This window comes from Ceratotherium simum, chromosome 7 (genome assembly GCF_057802395.1).
Source record: "Ceratotherium simum simum isolate JZ-2026a chromosome 7, ASM5780239v1, whole genome shotgun sequence".
NCBI classification, from domain to species: domain Eukaryota; kingdom Metazoa; phylum Chordata; class Mammalia; order Perissodactyla; family Rhinocerotidae; genus Ceratotherium; species Ceratotherium simum.
The window spans coordinates 71,621,029-71,640,276 of record NC_141906.1 but is presented as its reverse complement, the minus strand read 5'-3'; the positions used below and the strand labels follow the sequence as shown (position 1 = coordinate 71,640,276).

Sequence of the window (19,248 nt, the reverse complement as noted above, 5' to 3'; positions counted from 1 at the left end):
CCCGCTGCGCCCGCCACCACCGCCGCCGCCGGGTCCCGCTCGGCTCGGCGCGGCGCCGTCACGTGTGAGGCTCGCAGCCGCGTCCCCTTCGCGCACTTTCCGCGCTCGGCGGCCTCGGCGGCGACTGTGGCCCCTCCCCCGCCCAGGGATGGGGAAGTCAAGGCAGCCAGCGCCCGCGAGGGTGCGTCCCCTTCCGCGCCGGCGGGCACACCTCGTCGGCCACCCTGCAGCGATCGAGAGTTGCGTGGGGCTCAGCCGCTCGTCTTCGCTGGACTTAGTTGTTGCCTCTGATGGGTCCTGCCGAGCGCGTCCTAAACCGTGGCCAGTCTCCTTTCCTGACTGCACAGCCCCCTGTCCCCCCAAACGACCACCACCCCCGCCCCTGGCCGCATCCCCACCTCTGAGTGAGAGCCGAGAGCACAGCGACCAAATTCGAGTCCAGATGAACCCGCCCCCATTGTGAAACTCCATAGTTGCAACTACTCTGGGCACCAACACGCGTTTGAAGTGGCCGCCGCCAACAACTACCCTTGATCGAGCTAAACTGCCCCTGCCCCAAGCACGGTAAACACACACCCGGCACAGAGGCAGTAAAAGCAAGGGTCCAATTGACAAGGGACTTGCCACACCTGGATAGTCACGAAGTTACACAATGGTTGCTTGCACATACAAATATCTGTGCCTGACACAGGGCCCCAGCATGGTGGCTTGCTGGTGACCCCTCCGGGGTGACCAAGCGCTGAGCCACCCTACCACAGCCGCAGAATGGACATATATACTAGTCCCTTCAGCCCGCAGCTAACACTGCTACAAGTCCCTTACCCAAGAGTATAAAGCTAGCCGCTGGGGTCAGCGGGGGCAGACACCCAAAGAGTGGAGAAGACACACTTTAACCCTAAATTCAGCTTGAAGATCCAGACCCTCTTTAAACCACAAGGGGATAAAACTTCTGCACTTCGAACTGCTGAGGTACACCCAGGGTAAATATTTCTTTTGCAGGTTTGTGGGAGCAGCCAAGGCCTATCCACTGTGGCCTCCTCTATTTCAGTTTCTGTTTCCCTGTGCTCTGGACTTAGATCCTGGTGTTTGATAAGACTAAAGACACAGGGAGCATGGCTGAAGAAAATAGTACTTCTATCCTTGCATACAAGCCATTGGTTTAGAGCAAGGATGGAATGGTCAGTTCAGCTCCCCCAAAATGCTCCTCGTCCTCAACGAACCACAGTAGCTTGATTTCTACCCCTGCTGTCTCTAGTACTCTCCACGTAGCTAGCAGAGTGCCCTTCCCTTACCCGGCACCACCAGTGACAACCTGCCAAAGGAGGGACAACCTCGCCTCACCTCCCTAAATCCAGCATTCTACCAGCCTCCCCCACCCCATGCCAAGACTTGCTGGGGACTGGCCTCAGCTTCTGCAGTCCCCACCTCCTCCCACCCCCGCTTTCTCCCTCAGTCAGATCTCCTCAAGTCTTTCTATCCATCTCAACATAATCACAGAACCACCCAGTTCTCCCCACCAAGCAAATCATTTATCCTCTGGGACAGCCCTGAACCACTGCCAGCCCCCACTCCCCATCTAGACCAGCGCTACGTCGTCAGCATCATTGTACCAGGAGTGGACCACCCTGTGACCTCCTGAGACCAGCATCAGAGACACCTCTACCCCCATTTAACCCCTAAGGGAAAACGAGAGGAACAGGGCTAAAGTCAGAACACCTGTAGATGATTCAATTATTGTTTTTTTCAACATATATTTAATGTAGAGAACCTTCTCTACAGGGGCAATCGTCAGAGTCCCAGCAGAAAACAGAGACACGTGTCCCGTTAAGTGTGGATTTGAAGCTAGGGAGCTGCTTTTCCCACACAAACCACTGGCTGGAGGTTCAGATGGCAATTTCCAGGGAAGGATTCATAGAGCCAGGCCAGCTCCTTGCTGAGTGTGATTTTGATTTGCAACTTGGTTGCTGGAGAACTGGCAAGAATGCTCAAATATAGTTAATTTACTCCTTGAAAGCCCTCCTCTGTAATCATTATCCACATTCCAAGCCATTCTCAGGTGGAATACCAGCAAACCCCAAGACTGAGTGTGCCTCTTAACCACAGGGCATGGTGGAAAGCACACAGAATTCTGAGTCAGAAGGTTCACTTTTTAACTTTGGGGACTTGGCCAAATAACCTCTCCAAGCTTTAACTTCTCATCTGCAAAATAAGGATCTTGATCCTTACCTATTGCACAGGACTACTGAGAGTACCAGATGAGGTAATGTATATAAAATAAAATAACTGTGCAAATTGTGAAGGCCCCAGATAGGAGTTTCATATGCAGGCATTGGAGACTTGGATCTAGTCCTGGCTTTGCAACCAAGTTGCTGTGTGATTTTGTCTGGTCATCTCTGTGGGCATTGGTTTCTTCGTGTGTGAAATGAAAAGAGACCTTGCAACCCTGATCATCCCCGCCCTCTTCAGGTCACCCACCTGGGCATGAGATGGGAGCAGCCACAGGCCAGGCCGCCCAGGACAGGGGTAGGACTTGAATTGTGCAACTGAGCAGGGTGTTCCTCCTAGCTTCAAAACCCGATCTGGGTTGTAAACAAGCCACCACTTCCTCCATGCCTCCAAAATAACATCAGCGTTGGGGTGGGAATGTAGACAAACAGAAGGCAGGAACTGAATCCTCCTGTACCCCGTCTTGCATGGCCTTGCTCTTCATGCACCCCAACATCACGAGGAAAATCACCACGCATAGGAATTTCATACTAGACTCACAGCTGTGCATAAAAACATCTTGAGCCTATGGTCAGACTTTAAACTGCCCTCCTCTATCCTTCTGCCCATCCTAGGCCATCCTGACCTAGGGCTGAAGATGGGGCTGGGGAAAAGTCACCCAGAGGTCACAGTGTCCCACGTTTTTATTCAGATGGAGTCACATTTAAGGACAGCCCCGAAGAGAAGGGGGAAAAGCCCCAAAACCTAACTGGACTTCTTTCTGTTGTTCTCCTCGCCCCTCATGGCCTTCCCAAATGCTGGGACCTGTCTGCTCACTGTCCCCTCAGCCTCTGGCCTGGCCACTCCTATTCATCCTTCAGGTTCCCAGAGGCCTCCCTCTGCACCTAGCCTAGGTTACATCCCCTCCCTCTAAGGCTCTAAGTCCCCTGCAGTCTTTGATACTTCCTCTCTGGTCACTTTACTTCACCTCATCTTCCTCTTAAACTACAAGCAGCAGAGGGCAACACCAGGTTTGTCTTCCTCAGGTCTATGTTCCCAGTGCCCAGCATAACCCTGGCTCATGGTGGGTGCTTCGATTTTTATAGAATGTATGTAGATGAATGAAAGGGAGGGGTGACCCCCTTCTTTGCCCTGGAGTGAGGGTTGGGAGTGGTTAAGGGGCCAATGTAGTTGAATCTCACATCTTTCCTTACCACTCTATGCCCTCCACTTCTTTCTCGCAAAGCTGCCTCTCGTAGTCACAACCAGGCTTCTAAGTCACTGAAGCTCAGAAAGGGACTCGCCAACACTTGGCGGTGAACTTTTTCCCTCTTGCACACCACTTTAGCCAAGTAACTACCATTTACCTCACTAGCCAGGAATGCCCCAAAGAAATAACTCTTTCTTTTGCTGTTGCCAAAAATTCCTTTAGTTAAGGCAAAGTCCAGGATAACTGATGAGGTTTAAATACAGGCGCATCCAGAACATAGAACAAGTAACTTATGTTCTCACTCTTGAATAAATTAAATTCAAAGAGGAGGTTCTAGAAATAGTAGTAACTTACTTTTGCATAGCAGTGATTTACATTTGCATAGTATTACAACAGTACTAGCTGTCAGATTCCATCTCACAGCAACCCCTTGAAGTGGGCCAAAGAGGAATTATTGACACCCCAATCTCACAGGGTTTGAGAATTAAGGCTTGGAAAAAAGATTATATGACTTGCCCAAAGTCGTGCAGTTTATAAGAGTTAGATTAAAACCCAAGTTCTCTGACTTTTTCTACCACATCTGATCCCTCCCTTAGGAAGAGAGGAGAAGAGCTGGCGTTTGAGTCCTGGATGGAGTGAGGCAGTGAGAACCAGGGCGGAAGGGAGAGAACCGAGTTGCTCAGGTCCTCAACTCTTTCTCAGCACGGCTCTGCTTAAACGCCACTGTCCCCCCAGGCACCTAGCTGAGATGTGATGCTCAAGTGGGGAGTAATGTTACAGAATTCACAAATCAAATCCTGTTTTCTGTCCTTTTCTAGAAGATCAATTTAATGAGGGATTTGGTTTCAAATTTTCAAATGAGGGATTCTGGTTCAAAATCTGTGAAGAAGCACAGGCTTCAGAGGCTGGCCTCAGGTTTTGGTTGCACTGCCTACCCTGGGTGTCTTGCCTTGATCCTTCAGAAACTCAGTTTCTTGAACTTCTGTAACAAGAAAGTATGTAGACCTTTCTCACAAAGTGTGTGTCGCAAAAACCTAGTAACGTTTGTTATTGTTATGTAGACACAAGGATAAGACCTCCTGACTTAAACAATGATTTGCAGAGGGTAGCAGGGAAATTATCTCCTTCCCTGTGAATATAGAAGAATAGGTCTCTCCCTCCTGGGTTTGGAGTGAATGGGAGGAACTAAAGCTGGAGATTCTTTGAAAACCCCTGAATAATTACATATGGAAGGCTTATACATCCTGTCCCTGAGTCTTTGCAACACAATAACCGGGTGAGCACAGCTTTAGGCGCTAGAGTGGCTGGAGGCACCATCAAGCAGCTTGGGCAAGACTCAGTGCAAGTGCGGGACACTTTAGTTCAACAGACGCCCCGAAGCATTCTTGGGGCCAGCAAGACAGGGAGGTAGATGCCCAGGCTGGCTTGTTTGGCCTACCTCTCTCGGATACATTCTAACAGGGACCTAGGATCCCCAGAAACCCTCCTTCCATTTTCCTGATCCAGGAAAAATGAAGATAAAAATGCTCCCTGCTCTGGCCATTGTTTACTCTTCAACTAAAAGGCTGCTTCTTGATTCTGCCTGACAAGAGATTTTCACATATTGAGGTATATGGGGTATATTCAGGTTCAAAACTGATTCGGCTTGAACTAAAAAGCCTGACTTATGGCCTATCAAACATACATTGTACATCTGCTTAACCATTAAAGTAAGGAATACACTCTCTTAAGATAAGAATGCACACTTCCCCTCCTACACCCTATTGGTAACGCCCGGATTAGTCCCTTTCCTGACATCTCAGTCACGTTGACCTGCTAATTTGCAACTGGATACCTCTTTGAAATTTTGATAAAAATGTATCCTGGGTGTGTTTAATGTATGTTCTTTGTTCTAAAAAGATGTAAGACTGTACTGAAAACCATGCTTCTCCACAACACTTTCTAAGGCCTTCCTGGGTTATAATCCTCACTCTGGCTCAAGTAAACTCACCTTATCTCTCTCCTATCTATAGAATGGTCATTGGTTATTTTGCATCGACATTTGGCGTAGTCAGCAGGATTTCAGAGAAAGCCACCAGAGACCACCTGGAATCTACACAGAACCAGCATCTGGGCCCATTGAGAAACCCCAGATCACTGCATTCTTCAGGTGACCCTGGTGAGTTCTCCTGAAACCCAGACCTCTTTATTTTAAGTCAACAGTCCAGAGTTTATTTGAGCTGTTTCAAAGCTTAAGACCAGGTATCTTAAAGGGGTACCGGTACATACCCTAGGTCAGAGGAACCTAGGGGGGGTATTCCTAGGAAAGAGAGACCTAGGGGTAATTTCCTAGGCCAGGGGAGCCTAGGGACAACTTTTGGAGTGAATAGGGCAGGCTGACCTTTTTAATTTGGCTTTAAATTGAAAAGAATTGGGTTTATAAAGTCTGAACAAACCGCTTGATAGAGAAATGAGAGTCTGAACTTGTTCAGCCCTGAAGAGAAGGGACACCAGCTCCTCCCAGCCGAAAGGCATTCTCAGGTGACTGAGAACCTAGTGGGAGTGTCTGAGGTGGAGCCTCGAGACGGGCAGCAGTTCCACAGGGAACTCCACAATCATTCACATTAATTAATTAACAGCTCATCCGGGAAAGCCCATATAGGGTTGGTCACCCGTGTGCTCTGAGCCCCCACAGTGGTCTTAGATGGCTGGCAGGGAAAACCGAGGCATGTAAGAGAGTGTTTACAACCTTTCTTTAGGGAGCAGCACTCGCAAGCAGCACACTTCTGATCCACTACACTGTCCTTAGATGTTGTTCAAACTTTATAGCAAAACAAAACCAAAAGAAAAGCAGGAAATCGAGTTTCTAAAAGCCCAACCAGTTTCCAAAGGGCCAGCTTTCCCTCTGAAGTCTGGAGACCTGTGCAAGTGCTTAATAAAAGGAGCCTAAGACTGAAAGAAAGAAAAAAATGAGAAAAGAAGCTTTTGCAAACACAAACTGCTAAAATTTTTACAACAGAGGCTATAAAATCTTTGTTGCATCTGTCTGTTGTTTATGTGTGTTTGTCTGTGTATGTTATATGTGTGTGATATTTTACCTCCGGATGGTATGGTCAAAATTAAGAGCTCTGTTTAATTGGCTTAAAGTAAGTGCTTACATAAATTCTAAATGTAATAGAAATTAACCCAAATGTCTTTCAAGTTAACATGATATAAATTAATCTTTGGTAAATGAAAGCTGGTTTATTGAAAAACAAATGATTTAGAAAGATGAAAATAAGTAAGAGTTTTTGGGTACAATAATTATATTTTATGGTCCGTTTACTTAAACAGCTTCCAAATTCCTTTTGGTAATTTAAAACGTTAGAGTTTTGCTAAATTAAGTTAATGATAAAAGTTTGTTGAGTATCTGCATCATTTTCAAATAAGATAAAATACTGAAACATTATTGCTAAACGTATCTAAGTTTGTCTACTTTTGGCTTATTACCGAAAAACTAAAAGGTGTTTTGGGTCTATTAGTCAAAATGTCTTGTGTTTTATTAAAAGATTGTACTATAAAGTAACATGTTTCCAGAAATTATGAAAAGTGTTTATAAACTTGTCAAGCCACAGAATGTTAATGTAAAAGAAAGTTTATAACTGCTTACTTAGTTTTAACTTAGAAGTCAAAGCCTATGAGGGTTAAAAATTCTAATTAATACATGTGATTAAAGTTACTAAAAATTAATAAAGAAAACAGCTCTGTATACAAGGGAAGTAAGATGTATATTTTCAGTAAAGAAGGTACAAAGAATGGAAATATTTCATTTGGTTGGTTAAGAAAGATAAATTTGTCCTAAAGTACTAGAAAGGAAGAAAGGAAGGCATGAGACAAATTCTGAATGTAAAAAAGTAAGTGACATGGTTTGTGAAACTAAAACCTTGAGGAGTTTTATACAGGTCAAACTGGCTAACATTAAACTAAATCCAATTAAGTAAATAAGTTTTAATGTCAAAAGTAAGCTGGTGCAAAATTAGAATTTGGTTTTTTTCTCTCTCTTAGAAGGATAATTTTCTCAAACTTGATAAAGAGGTTATAAAAGGTTTTTCCTTACCTTTGAGTAAGTCTACCTAAAAGACAGAAAAACTATGTTTTGTTAAAATAATTTCCTATGTTCAAAAAGACTGAGGTCTCTCTAAGTTTTTAAATGATTTGGGTCTCTCTGTTTGCTTTCAAGATCTTTGGTTAAATGGATAGCTAAGCATTGTTTCATGGGGACCTATGATATTGTGTTGGTGAATGTTATTGATATAGGCATTTTGAAATTGTATAACATTACTGAAATTCTGATCTGTCCTGGTTATCAGTTTGGTTCTGGTTATTATTTTAAAGTGTTGTATGTAACCAAATTTCTTTGTCCTTTGCCATTTTGGCGTCTTGTTCTTTACAGACAGTTATTTCTTTGCTCTGATGCTTTTGCAAAATATGTTTCATCTTCAGAGAAGTTCATGGAAAGGACTCTGGCGCTTACTCTAGAATACAGGTTTCTGATAAACTTTCAGATCATATAACTGAACTGGGTAAGAAATCACAGAATTCTAACTGAAAAACTGATGACTTTGTGAAACTGCTAACAAGATTAAGGTCAAGAATTGATTACACTGGACTGAATGAACTGATGAGAATGATTATAATTTTTATGACTTTTGTTTGAAATATTGCTGATTTTTTTAATGTTTTGTTTTCAGATTTAAGGAAAACTTTTTTCTCTCAAGCTAACTGTGGCTTATAGCAATTTGCTAAATTATAACTTTGTAAGCAGAATTGAAACATTTATCTTTTTCTCCCTACCTGATCCCTCCAGGATTTGGAAACTCTTAGTGTCTGAGTATTGTTATTTTCATGGCAATATAGTCATTTGCATAAGTTCAATAAGAATCTGTTCTCCTTATAACAGGAAACATTGGTTATATTACAAAGGCTTCGAGGAGAACATCATATTTGAGAAAAACATATAGACTCAGATATGACAAGACAGCTTTTGAGAGACAAAGATTGGACTTTATGGAATAAAGTCATGTGGAAATATTGGCCTCGTACCTTATGTTCAGCGTTCCAAGCAGCACTTACTGGATAAGTAAGGAATGTCACTTATCTGGCAGGTGCGAGGAACCTAGAAATATTTTGGGGAACCTTGAAAAGAGAGGAATTCACCCAAATCTGTAGGTATTGCAGGCAAAGTCTGATGACAAAATCCTTGGCTTGGCTTTCCTGGCCTCGAGAGGCCTTAAAAGTTCAATTTGAGATTCCTTGTAAAGAGTTCCAGCAAAGCAGATTTAAAAGAGACTGTATGACCAGTTGCTATTCTTGCTGCACTTATGTAAATAATTGAATCAAGTTTTATTGAAACTAGACTTATTTTGCAAACCAGTTCATCTTAATTTGGCTACCTTTGGTAAAAATGAAGGTGATTTTAGAGAGAAAAATTGTGTTTCAATAGAAACTAGAATACACATTTGTGGGTGTTGCTGTTAATTGTCTTTAGGTTTTTTGTTTTATATGTGTTAATTGGACCAAATCCTGAATTATTCTAGTCTCCTGAAATATCTGGCTACAAATCTACAAACTAATGTTTTCAGTTTTTTCCATCATTTTCATTTGGAGTCAGTGAGAACTGAACCTGCCTTTTTCTTCCTGAAGCCTTACAAACTGAGGCTGGTGGACTTGATATAAACTTAAGAGAGATTCATGTCTGTTGCTGTGTAAGCAACTCAGAAAGGAACCTGAATACCTGATGGCATCATCAGAGACATTTCAAACTGCAAAAGATGCTTTGACTCTGACATCTGGAAATTTTTTTGACTGGCTTCTCATTGAACTCAGAAACTGGTTTATAGTTTGCTCCCACCATTAACTTTGTTTTTCTTTTTATTTATTAATTACCTGGTTACTTGCTTCCACAATATAGACCTAACTTTGGGAGCCCACCTGCATCACTGTTTTACCAAGAGACTGGTTCAATAAGATGGAACAACAAGATATCCCTCAAGATTGAGGGATCAAACAGCAAAAGGGGTGAATTGATACCGGCTCAACACAAGGTTGACATAAGGGAAGCCATATTGTAGAAAAGAAACCCTATTGTAACTTTTGTGTGTGTGTGTGCGAGGAAGATCAGCCCTGAGCTAACATCCATGCCAATCCTCCTCTTTTTGCTGAGGAAGACTGGCCCTGAGCTAACATCTATTGCCAATCCTCCTCCTTTTTTTTTTTCCCTCCCCAAAGCCCCAGTAGATAGTTGTATGTCATAGTTGCACATCCTTCTGGTTGCTTATGTGGGATGCCGCCTCAGCATGGCCGGACAAGCGGTGCATCGGTGCATGCCCGAGATCCGAACCCAGGCCGCCAGTAGCGGAGTGCGTGCACTTAACCGCTAAGCCATGGGGCTGGTGCCCCTATTGCAACTTTGAATGACCTCTGATTAGCCCAGACATGCTCTGTGGATTTTATGGCCCCTCAACATGCTCTGTGGATTTTATGGCCCCTTTCAGCTGCTATAAGCTGATAACTTTGTTCTCTTGAGTTCCTTAGGAATGTGATGACCCCTGGGCAGAAAGTCTATGCTGATAGCCATCATCAAGGACAACTGAAAGATCGGGTATAGTGCTTTGCTCTGGTCTCTGATGCATATCCAATAAAACCAAAGACTATTAGGAACTAAGACCAGATGTCTGCCCCCACCTGGAGGTCAGATGGATGCCCCCACCCAGAGACCAGCTGCCTCCCCAACCCGGAGACCAGCCCTGTATATAATTGGCCTATAGTCTTTGTTCTGCAAGATCGTTCTTTGAGACATTAGTTGGCCGTCTTCCCCCTTGCTAGCAAGCTGTAATAAACTGCCCTTTCTTTTCCACCAAAAAAAGAAAGAAAGAAAGGGGGGGGGGAGGGAAGAAGGAAGGAAGGAAGGAAGATGAGAGGTTGGTAGCCGATTCTTTTCACAGAGAGCTCCCAGACCTTATGGATCATGGACCTGGAGAATTTGTTTATCAGAAGAGGCATCAAATAAAAGACTCTTTGCAGCCCTGTTGGAAAGGAGTATACCAGGTACTATTAACCAATTCATGTGCTGCAGAATCAAAAGGCATGGACTCATGGATTCACATTTCTCGTTTTAAAAAGAGGCTTTTCCACCTGAGTGGGTTTCAGTTCCTATTTCTGATACCCGACTTCAACTGACCAATGCAAATATCTCCAAGCCAGGATGAGAAGAAGATGGCATCTGTTATAGATAGCTGTCCCAAGACTCCGGACCAGGCCTGTATTCCCAACCTTAAATCTCCTCATTTAAACCTTTGTTATGCTTAAACTATATACCTATTTTATAATTGTTCCATTTAAGGTTTGTAGAATACTATCATACATAAAGACAGTGATTGATTTGAAACAGACTGGTCTCGAAGGCCAGGCATGGTCTTTATCAGATGGCTCCTAATAGAACTCAATGGTTATGTGGAACAAATATCTGGCCTTGGCTACTGCCTGGATAGCTAAAACACTGCACCCTGAGCTTCTGTTGGATGCAGGGAAGGATTCACTGAGCTAACATGTGTTGCCAATTTCTCTTTGAGGCCAGATGGGCTCATTCAGTGTTCCACTGGTATGACCACCAGCTAGCTATATTTGTTCCTTCTTGGGGACTAGAGGATATCATATCCCATGCAGAAGCCCTTAATAATTGTCAAACAGGAATAACCTTTTTAAATACTAAAATGTCTTTAATGAGGAAGGCTGCCCTTCAAAATAGAATGGCTTTAGACATACCTACAGCATCCCAAGGTGGTACATATATATCATTCAAATGGAATGATGTGTTTTTATACCTGATGAGTCTTCCAGTGTGTCATCTCTGCATGCCTTGAGCGATCCTATACCTGACCTTGATTTGTTTAGTTGGCTCCCTTGCAATATTGGCTTCCATTTGAGACCCAATTGCAATTCCTATTTCTATTACTCCTTGGAATTCTTGTATTAGTCATAATATTCAAACTAATTACTGTTTTCTTTACTCAGTCTTGTAAGACTGGCATACTAGCTGAGTAACAATTGCTCAGCGATGGGAGATGGTCGATCGATCTTACAACCCTGGATGAATCTCCTTTTCTTATTAAGGCTATGCCTAAGAATTCATTTTTTAAGCTAATCATTTGAAGTATTGGATTACTTGTTCTATAGTTGTTATAAACAATGTAACTATAGGAAGTCATGTGAAAGCACATGCGTGATGTTTGTGCGATAATCTAAAAATAATTGACAAATTACATAACCCATGAAACACTTCCCCTGTTAATATATACCTCTATGCTTGTTCACTATATCTGACTATTTCCCCCCAATGTGGATAACTGGGCAAATCAATGAAATAAAAGGCTAGCACCGAGGGACATGATGGACCCAGAGCAGGCAGCAACCACCCGGGCACAGAGAGAGAATATTTTGATCAGCAATGCTTTCTATCAAAAGATTATTCATCAAAAGGGGAACATGATGAGAGATTTTCACATATTGAGGTATATGGGGTAACTATTCAGGTTCAAAACTGAAAACCGATTCGGCTTGAACTAAAAAGCCTGACTTATGGCCTATCAAACATACACTGTACATCTGCTTGACCTTTAAAGTAAAGAATACACTCTCCCAAGAATGCATACTTCCCCTCCTACACCCTACTGGTAACACCCTATTGGTCACGCCTGGATTAGTCCCTTTCCTGACGTCACAGTCACATTGACCTGCTAATTTGCAATTGAATACCTCTTTGAAATTTTGATAAAAATGTATCCTGGGTGTGTTTAATGTATATTCTTTGTTCTAAAAAGATATAAGACTGTACAGAAAACCATGCTTCTCCGGAACACTTTCTAAGGCCTTCCCCGGGTTATAATCTTCACTCTGGCTCAAGTAAACTCACCTTATTTCTCTTATCTATAGAATGGTTATTGGTTATTTTGCATCGACATGCCATATTCCCCCTAACCACCTTGAAGCCCTGCAACCTTGATTTATGCTTCTCTTGAGATGTTGCTCATGTTCTGCCTTCCATTATCTTGGTACTTACCTGCTTAGGTCTTTGGGTCTATTCTCCTGTCTTGCACTTAATAGGTTATATCTTGCTGAGTTGAAATGAACAGCTGGGGGGTGGAATTACCCCCACTCCCATTACTCAGACCTGTTGACAGTTGGTTCTATAAGGAAGAACGATTTTGAATTACTGCTCGTGGGAGACTGAATTTCCCATCCTGGTGTCCACACCAGAGGATGCTGAGGGTCATGGCAGCACCAGGCGAGGCAGCCTAGCCAAGAAGTGGGTCCTTCTGTTACAACATGCTTTTATGTATGACCTAGTCCTTACCGACTGCCCGATGACCGAAATAATAGGGTGTCTGTAAAGCATCCAGCCACTACCCACAAGGAACTCGAAGAAAGTGAAGACAGATAAACAAAAATAGCAGAAATATGTGAATACAGTGTTAAATTAATTAAACAATAAGGCCATTAGATCCAAGTGGCTTTAATGCCATGGCATCCTATGTAAGCAAACCCAAATCTAAGCCTGTAAATGCCTCAAGGTTAAGAAATTGAAACCTAAGGACAATCGAACACAAAGAGCTAACTAGAATTTAAGCTGTAGCCAATCAAATAATTTCCTTTCTTTGCTTCTACACCTTCTCTATATCAGTCTTTCCCCGGATCCTGTCTGGGAAGAGCTCCTAACCAGTTCCAGTTTGGTGCTGCCCAATTCGAGTCAATTTTTGCTCAAATAAACTCTTAAATTTTGTAGTTTGCCCCAGTTTATCTTTTAACAGCAGAAAGAGGTGTGTTTAAAAAAAAAAAAAAAAAAGATGATCAGTGAGTTTGGGGAAGGTGAACTGGGGAAACCTTTCGAGCAGTGGTTTCCAGTGTGTGTACTGGGGAGAGGCTGAAATTGCTGTGTCCAGGAAGAACAGGAAGTTATTTTTTTGTATCTGAGGAGAATGAGGAAAGGCTTCAAGATAGGAGGGTGGCCGCAAGGTAGGCTGTGGGAGCAAATCGGTAGGGTGGTGCCCACAGTGGGAGGCGGGAGAGGCACAGGACAAGGTGTGGGGAGGGGGAACCTTGAATGGAGCGCCTCATCTAGTTCTCGTCAGTACTGCGGTGCAGGGTGATTTACGGTGCTGTGCAGCCAGGGTGGCCTGAGAAGCCCTTCTTCTATCAGCCATTTCACCAGGACCACAACACATGCTCCAAATTGCCACTTTTGGCCCTCTCCTGCTACAGCACCGGAAACATGTTTATCCTGCATGGCATCTTTGACAGGGCATGACGGATCATGCCTCTCACTATCTGCCATCTCTAAATCCGTCACACTGGAAATTTTACATGGTGTCATCGGTTGAATTAACACCTGTTAAAACGATCATTCCCACCAGACTCAAAATTGCAAGCACTTTTAATGAGGCCCTGCATAAAGGAATACATTTTCTCAGAGCCCTTAAACAAGTTATATCAAAGCCTCCAACACCAAATAAATTATTGAAACGATGATTAGGCTTTGGATCATACCAACGGATCTAGTCAGAGGCAAATACGTTCTCATTTGGGGTTTGACACAATGCCAGAGTCAGAAAACTGCCCACCCACCTAAGCTGAGGGCTAAGTGAAAAATCCTTTTCCTTTCAGTGGTTATTTAAACAAGAACTTCAATGCTAAATTAGCAGTGGATTTTGTGTATGAATTTTCTTTGCATTCTAACATTATGTAAATGAAAAACCTAACGAAGTGCAAATTAAGACTATTCTTAATTCTCAGAGGCTGCTTTTCTGTGATAATGACGCCATGGAATACTTCACAGTCTGCCAAGCATGGTGTGGGGTTCCTGCTCCCTCCATCTGCCCTGTCCGCCTCCCAGGAAGGGGGCACCCACTGTATCCTCGTTCTTTCCTGCCCACTAAAGTCAGATCCGACACTCCATCCCTCTTCCTCCTCAGGATTTATTCTTGCCAAATCATTTAATCACCTAAAACAGAACAAGAGGTTGTTATAGGCTTAACCTGCACCTGGGAGTTCTCAAGTTAAGCCCACAGGTTAAGCCCAGGAGAATGTCAGGACTAGAGGCCTGACATTCAGGAGCCAACTGACCTGGGTTTATAGCCCAGCTCTGCCGCCCACCAGGTGGATCATCTCAGGCACCATCTCAGAGCCTAATCTTCTTCACCTGTAAATGAATTGCCTACCTCTGCAGGTTCAGAGGATTAAATGAGATTATACATGCCAAGAATTTAGATCAAACCCTGGCACATAAAACTTTTTCACTAAATGATGCCTATAGTTATTGTGGAAAGTTCAGGCTAGATATTGTTGCTAAATCAATTTGGCCATTTCAGCAATTGTCAGTTCTTGTCCAGGTTTGTAACTGTCCCTTCGATCTCACTACCAGGTGACATGTTGCTATAAAAGCAAGTCTCACATCTGGTTCTGCCACACACATAGACATTTCTTAGCAAACAAGCACAGAGGCAGTCCCATGGCCTGGCCCTGGGGGTCGTGTTCGCAGGCCTTTCACTCACCCTCAAACGCCCTGCAGGAAAACCTGGGCCTCAGGAAGAAGTCAGGCCAGGGATCCACCAAACTCCTGGTCAAATCAGACAGAGTTTCCCACTAAGCAGAGGGACAAAAGACCAGATGCATGCCACCCCTTGAGCACAGCTCTGGAGGAGAAGCCAGCCTACTGTTTGCTGGATTCTTCCAGCTTGTCCATGCAAACTCAAACCAGCCAACCACAATTGCTAAGCAGCACTGATTTCACCAATGACAATTTATTTCTAATATCCTTTATGCTAATTCATGCATCATCTGATTCAGATTTAGATAATGATATTGCAAGTTTTTGGTAGAGTGAGCCACCTCTGCGGTCTGGATTCCTGACCAGGGTGCTTCAAATTAACTGTATGCTCCCAGCATGGATTAAAGTTAATTTATGCACAGGTACATGACACTGTTTATGTTAGAGTATTAAAATTCTATTACAGACAATATAGCAACTATGAATAAGGAAAAGCTTCCAGCATCAACAGAGCCGGAGAGTGATGTAAACTATTGTGATTTATAAGAAATATATATTTGGTCTTCATCCTGTTTCTGGCACAGAGCTCCTAAAACCCTTGGAATTTCCTAAGAGATAGGAGTAATAAAGGTGTCTTTTGTTATTCATAACAAGCCCCTTTCAACCACACCAGAGTTTATGTTAATGACGTGAGTTTTGGAAACCCCTAGATAACTAAGGATGGGGGTCTGGTTGCTAGAGGAACCAACTTTCAGTCCCACCCCCCCACCTCTGGTGAGGAGACAGGAGCTGGAGGTTAAATTAGTTACCAATGGCCAATGATTCAATCAATCATGCCTATGTAGTGAAGCCTCCATAAAAACGCAAAAAGATGGGGTTCGGGCAGCTTCTGAGTTGGTAAATGTGTGGAGATGTGGGCACACCCAGAAAGGGTGTGGAAGCTCTGCATCCTTTCCCTGTACCTTGCCCTATGCATGTCTTCCATCTGGCTGTTCCTGAGGTATATCCTTTTTGTAATACACTGGTAATCTAGTGAGTAAAATGTTTTCTTGAGCCAATGTTTCTATGAGCCAATTAATCAATTTGGTTAATTTGTGTAGCACATTCATCAGACCTGAGGAGGGGATTGTGGGGACCTCCTGTTGACAGTCGGATGGTCAGAAGCACAGGTGACAAGCAGGACTTGCGATTGGCATCTAAAGTGGAGAGGAGGCAGTCTGAACCCTTAACCTGGGGGATGTGATGCCCACGTAGTTAGTGGCAGAACTGAGTTAAATTGTAGGGCACCCAGCTGGTTTCTGGGCACCCAGATTTGCTCAGTGTGTGGAAAATCCACATATCTGGTGTAAGAAGTGCAGTTGTGTTGCAGTGGAGTGTGTAATATAAAGTAAAACACAGGAGGAGTGTGGTTTTCCTTTAGAACTATGGATTCTCTTTCAGCAGGAGTGTTCGTGCCTGTAATTTATTTAAGATACTTCAGCCTGGACAGTGAGATATCACCCTGTTAGTCTGGACAGCACCCTAAGGCAGTCATTCGCCCTAATCAGGAATTCATGCCTCAGGGGCTGTCAGCTAGCTTTCCAGCTGGAAAGCCCACACTCCAGAGGTAGCTATTACAAGTGTTTTGCTTATTCTAATCTCAACCAATACAAGTGATTTTTTACTAATTAGCATAACAAATGTTAAAAATGGATTTTCATTAATGGCTTGTTAATTAGCCTACTAAGTATTAGAAATGGGCTCTCATTAGTGAAATCAGAAGTATTCAAGACACATGGCTGGTCAAAAATATTTTATAGACACACCCATCCATTGCATGAACAGGTGTAGGAATATAACAAGTCCTTTAGTTCAGAGATGGCGAAAGAATCTTGTTCTTTAACTCGTCACGAGTGCTGGGGTCTGAGGATTCTGGTTGCCTGTTACCAACCATAAGTTTAACTCAGTGTTGCCACTGGAATGTTGTATCTGCATCTAGCAAAGCACATTCAAGTGTATGATGAGAGCACCTAAAGGAGAGATGAGACTTAATATGCCCTATTACTAATAAATGTTTAATAAATGTCTGCATGTGTAGCAGAATCTGCTGTGAGATTTGCTGTCATTAAAATCTGGCAGTGAGGTTATGGGGACTGTATTAATTTGGTAGGGCTGAAGTAACAAAATAGAACAGACTGAGTGGCTTAAACAACAGAAGTTTATTTTTCTCATAGTTCTGGAGACCGGAAGTCCAAAATCAAGGTGACAGCAGGGTTGGTTTCCTCTCGGGCCTCTCTCCTCGGCTTGCAGGTGACTGCCTTCTCGCTGTGTCCTCATATGGTCATCCCTCTGTGCATGCCCACCCCCAGTGTCTCTTCCTCTTCTTATAAGACACCAGTCTTATTGGATTAGAGCTTACCCAAAAGCCTCATTTTAACTTCATCACCTCTTTAAAGACTTTATCTCCAAATATGGTTACATTCTGAGGTACTGTGGGTTTGGACTTCAACATGTAAATTTGAGGGTGGACACAATTCAGCCCTTAACAGGGAGTGACTAACCTGAAACTGCGCTAACTTGGCAGCTATCCTTGTCTATCAAAAAGACCTAATGATTACACATAACCAAACTTATCGAGGTCAATTTTAACATGTGGTTATAGAGTGGTCCTGTTGGAAAACTAGGGTGAGGTTGGAGGTAGCAGGTCACAGGTTCTCAGGATCAGTGCATGAGTTGTGGTAACACTTCAGCTGCATATCACAGAGACCCAAAATGATGGTGGCTTACACAAGACAGAAGTTTCTTTCTCTCACATAAGCTGGTATCTCAGCCTTGCTCTGCAAAACTGCCAGGTGTTCAGGCTCCTTCTCTCTTGTTGCTCTGCCATCCCAGGGTGCCTCCTTTGTCTGCATGGCTGATGGCTCACAGGCACATCCTCATTCCAGACAGTGGGAAGGAGAAAGGGCACAAGGCCGAAGTGCTCACCTCACTTCTGCTCACATCCCCTTGGCCAGAACTTGGTCAAATGGCCACACCTACCTGCAAGGGATGCTGGGAGGTAGAGTCGCTATTCTGAGCATCCATGTGCTCATCTACAGATCAGGAGTTTTGTTCCCAAGGGGAAAACAAACTGGGAAACAACCAAGAGTCCCTTCCAAAATCAGAGAGTAGTAATGGAGAGAACAGGGCTGAGAATCAGCAGGCAAGCTCCAGTACTGGTGCTTTGGTCCTAAAAACATTGCAATACTTGCATATCCATTGGTAAATAGTCACTGGTCTAGCCCTAGAGCACCACCACCACCCCCACCCCAGCAACCCTGTCCCTCCCCCAGGACACCATGGACTTCCCCTGGGATCCAATAACTAAAAGATTAATTAGTGCCTGGTCCACCAGGGGCCTCCCAGACCCTGATCCTGCCCAATGGCCTGTGTCCATTCTGATTGGTCAGCGCCCTTGTCTAATTGATTTTTAAATATTTCAAATATAACTCGTGGGAGCAATGTCTAGAAATCATATTTTGTTAAAAAGTTGAAGGACTAGGGATATTTAACCTAAAATAGAGGATATTTGGCAGAGGGAGCAGCTCAGCCGTCATCTTTAAACATTTATAAGAATAATCACTACCATTAAATTTTCTTTTAAGTGTCTTTTTTGTGCCAAGACCTGAACTGGGCTCAGTACTTTGTATGTACTCTTTCAAATTCTCAAAGCAACCCTGTATGGTGAGAATTGACTTCATTTCACTGATAAAGGCACTGAAGATCAGAGACATTGAGTTACTTGCAGAGTCAAGATTCAAATCCCTGGATATCTGGTCCCAAAGTGGAAGCTTTCTCCCCAGTACCATACTGCCTACTCTGTGAAAGAGGACATCGACATATTCACATTACTTTATGGAGAAGCACTAAGACATTACAGGAGAGCCAGGAAAGATAAGTTCAAATTTAGAAAGAACTTCTAACAATCAAGCTATTCAAAAATGAAACGTGTTAATGAGCTCATAGTAAATTTTATACAGAAATATAAAGGACCTGGAATAGACAAAGCAATCTCGAAAAAGAACAAATTTTAAGGATTTATACTATATGATTTCAAGACTTACTGTAAGGTCATAGTAAATAAGACAGTTGTGGTATTGACACAGAGAAATGGATAGATGGGAAACAATAGAGAGTCTAGCAATAGAATTACACATATGGAGGTAAATGATCTTTGTCAAGGCACCAGTGAAATTCAGTGGGGAAAAGAAAGTCATTTTTTTAGTGGTACTTGAATAATTGGATATTTATAAGG

The 19,248-nt window shown here is 43.3% G+C and overlaps 1 long non-coding RNA gene across 2 annotated transcripts in view; it reads left to right on the top strand.

Annotated features, from left to right (window-relative positions):
• The first annotated feature begins 4,751 nt into the window (after window positions 1-4,751).
• The window catches only part of LOC147916706 (uncharacterized), a 31,290-nt gene continuing 16,793 nt past the window's right edge, over window positions 4,752-19,248 (top strand). The window contains exons 1-2 of one of the 2 annotated variants that reach the window (XR_015552739.1): window positions 4,752-5,023; window positions 5,428-5,573. This is a non-coding gene — a long non-coding RNA (uncharacterized LOC147916706). Of the gene's footprint in view, window positions 5,024-5,297; window positions 5,574-19,248 lie in introns of those variants that run through there. The other variant, XR_015552738.1, reaches the window with a different exon arrangement.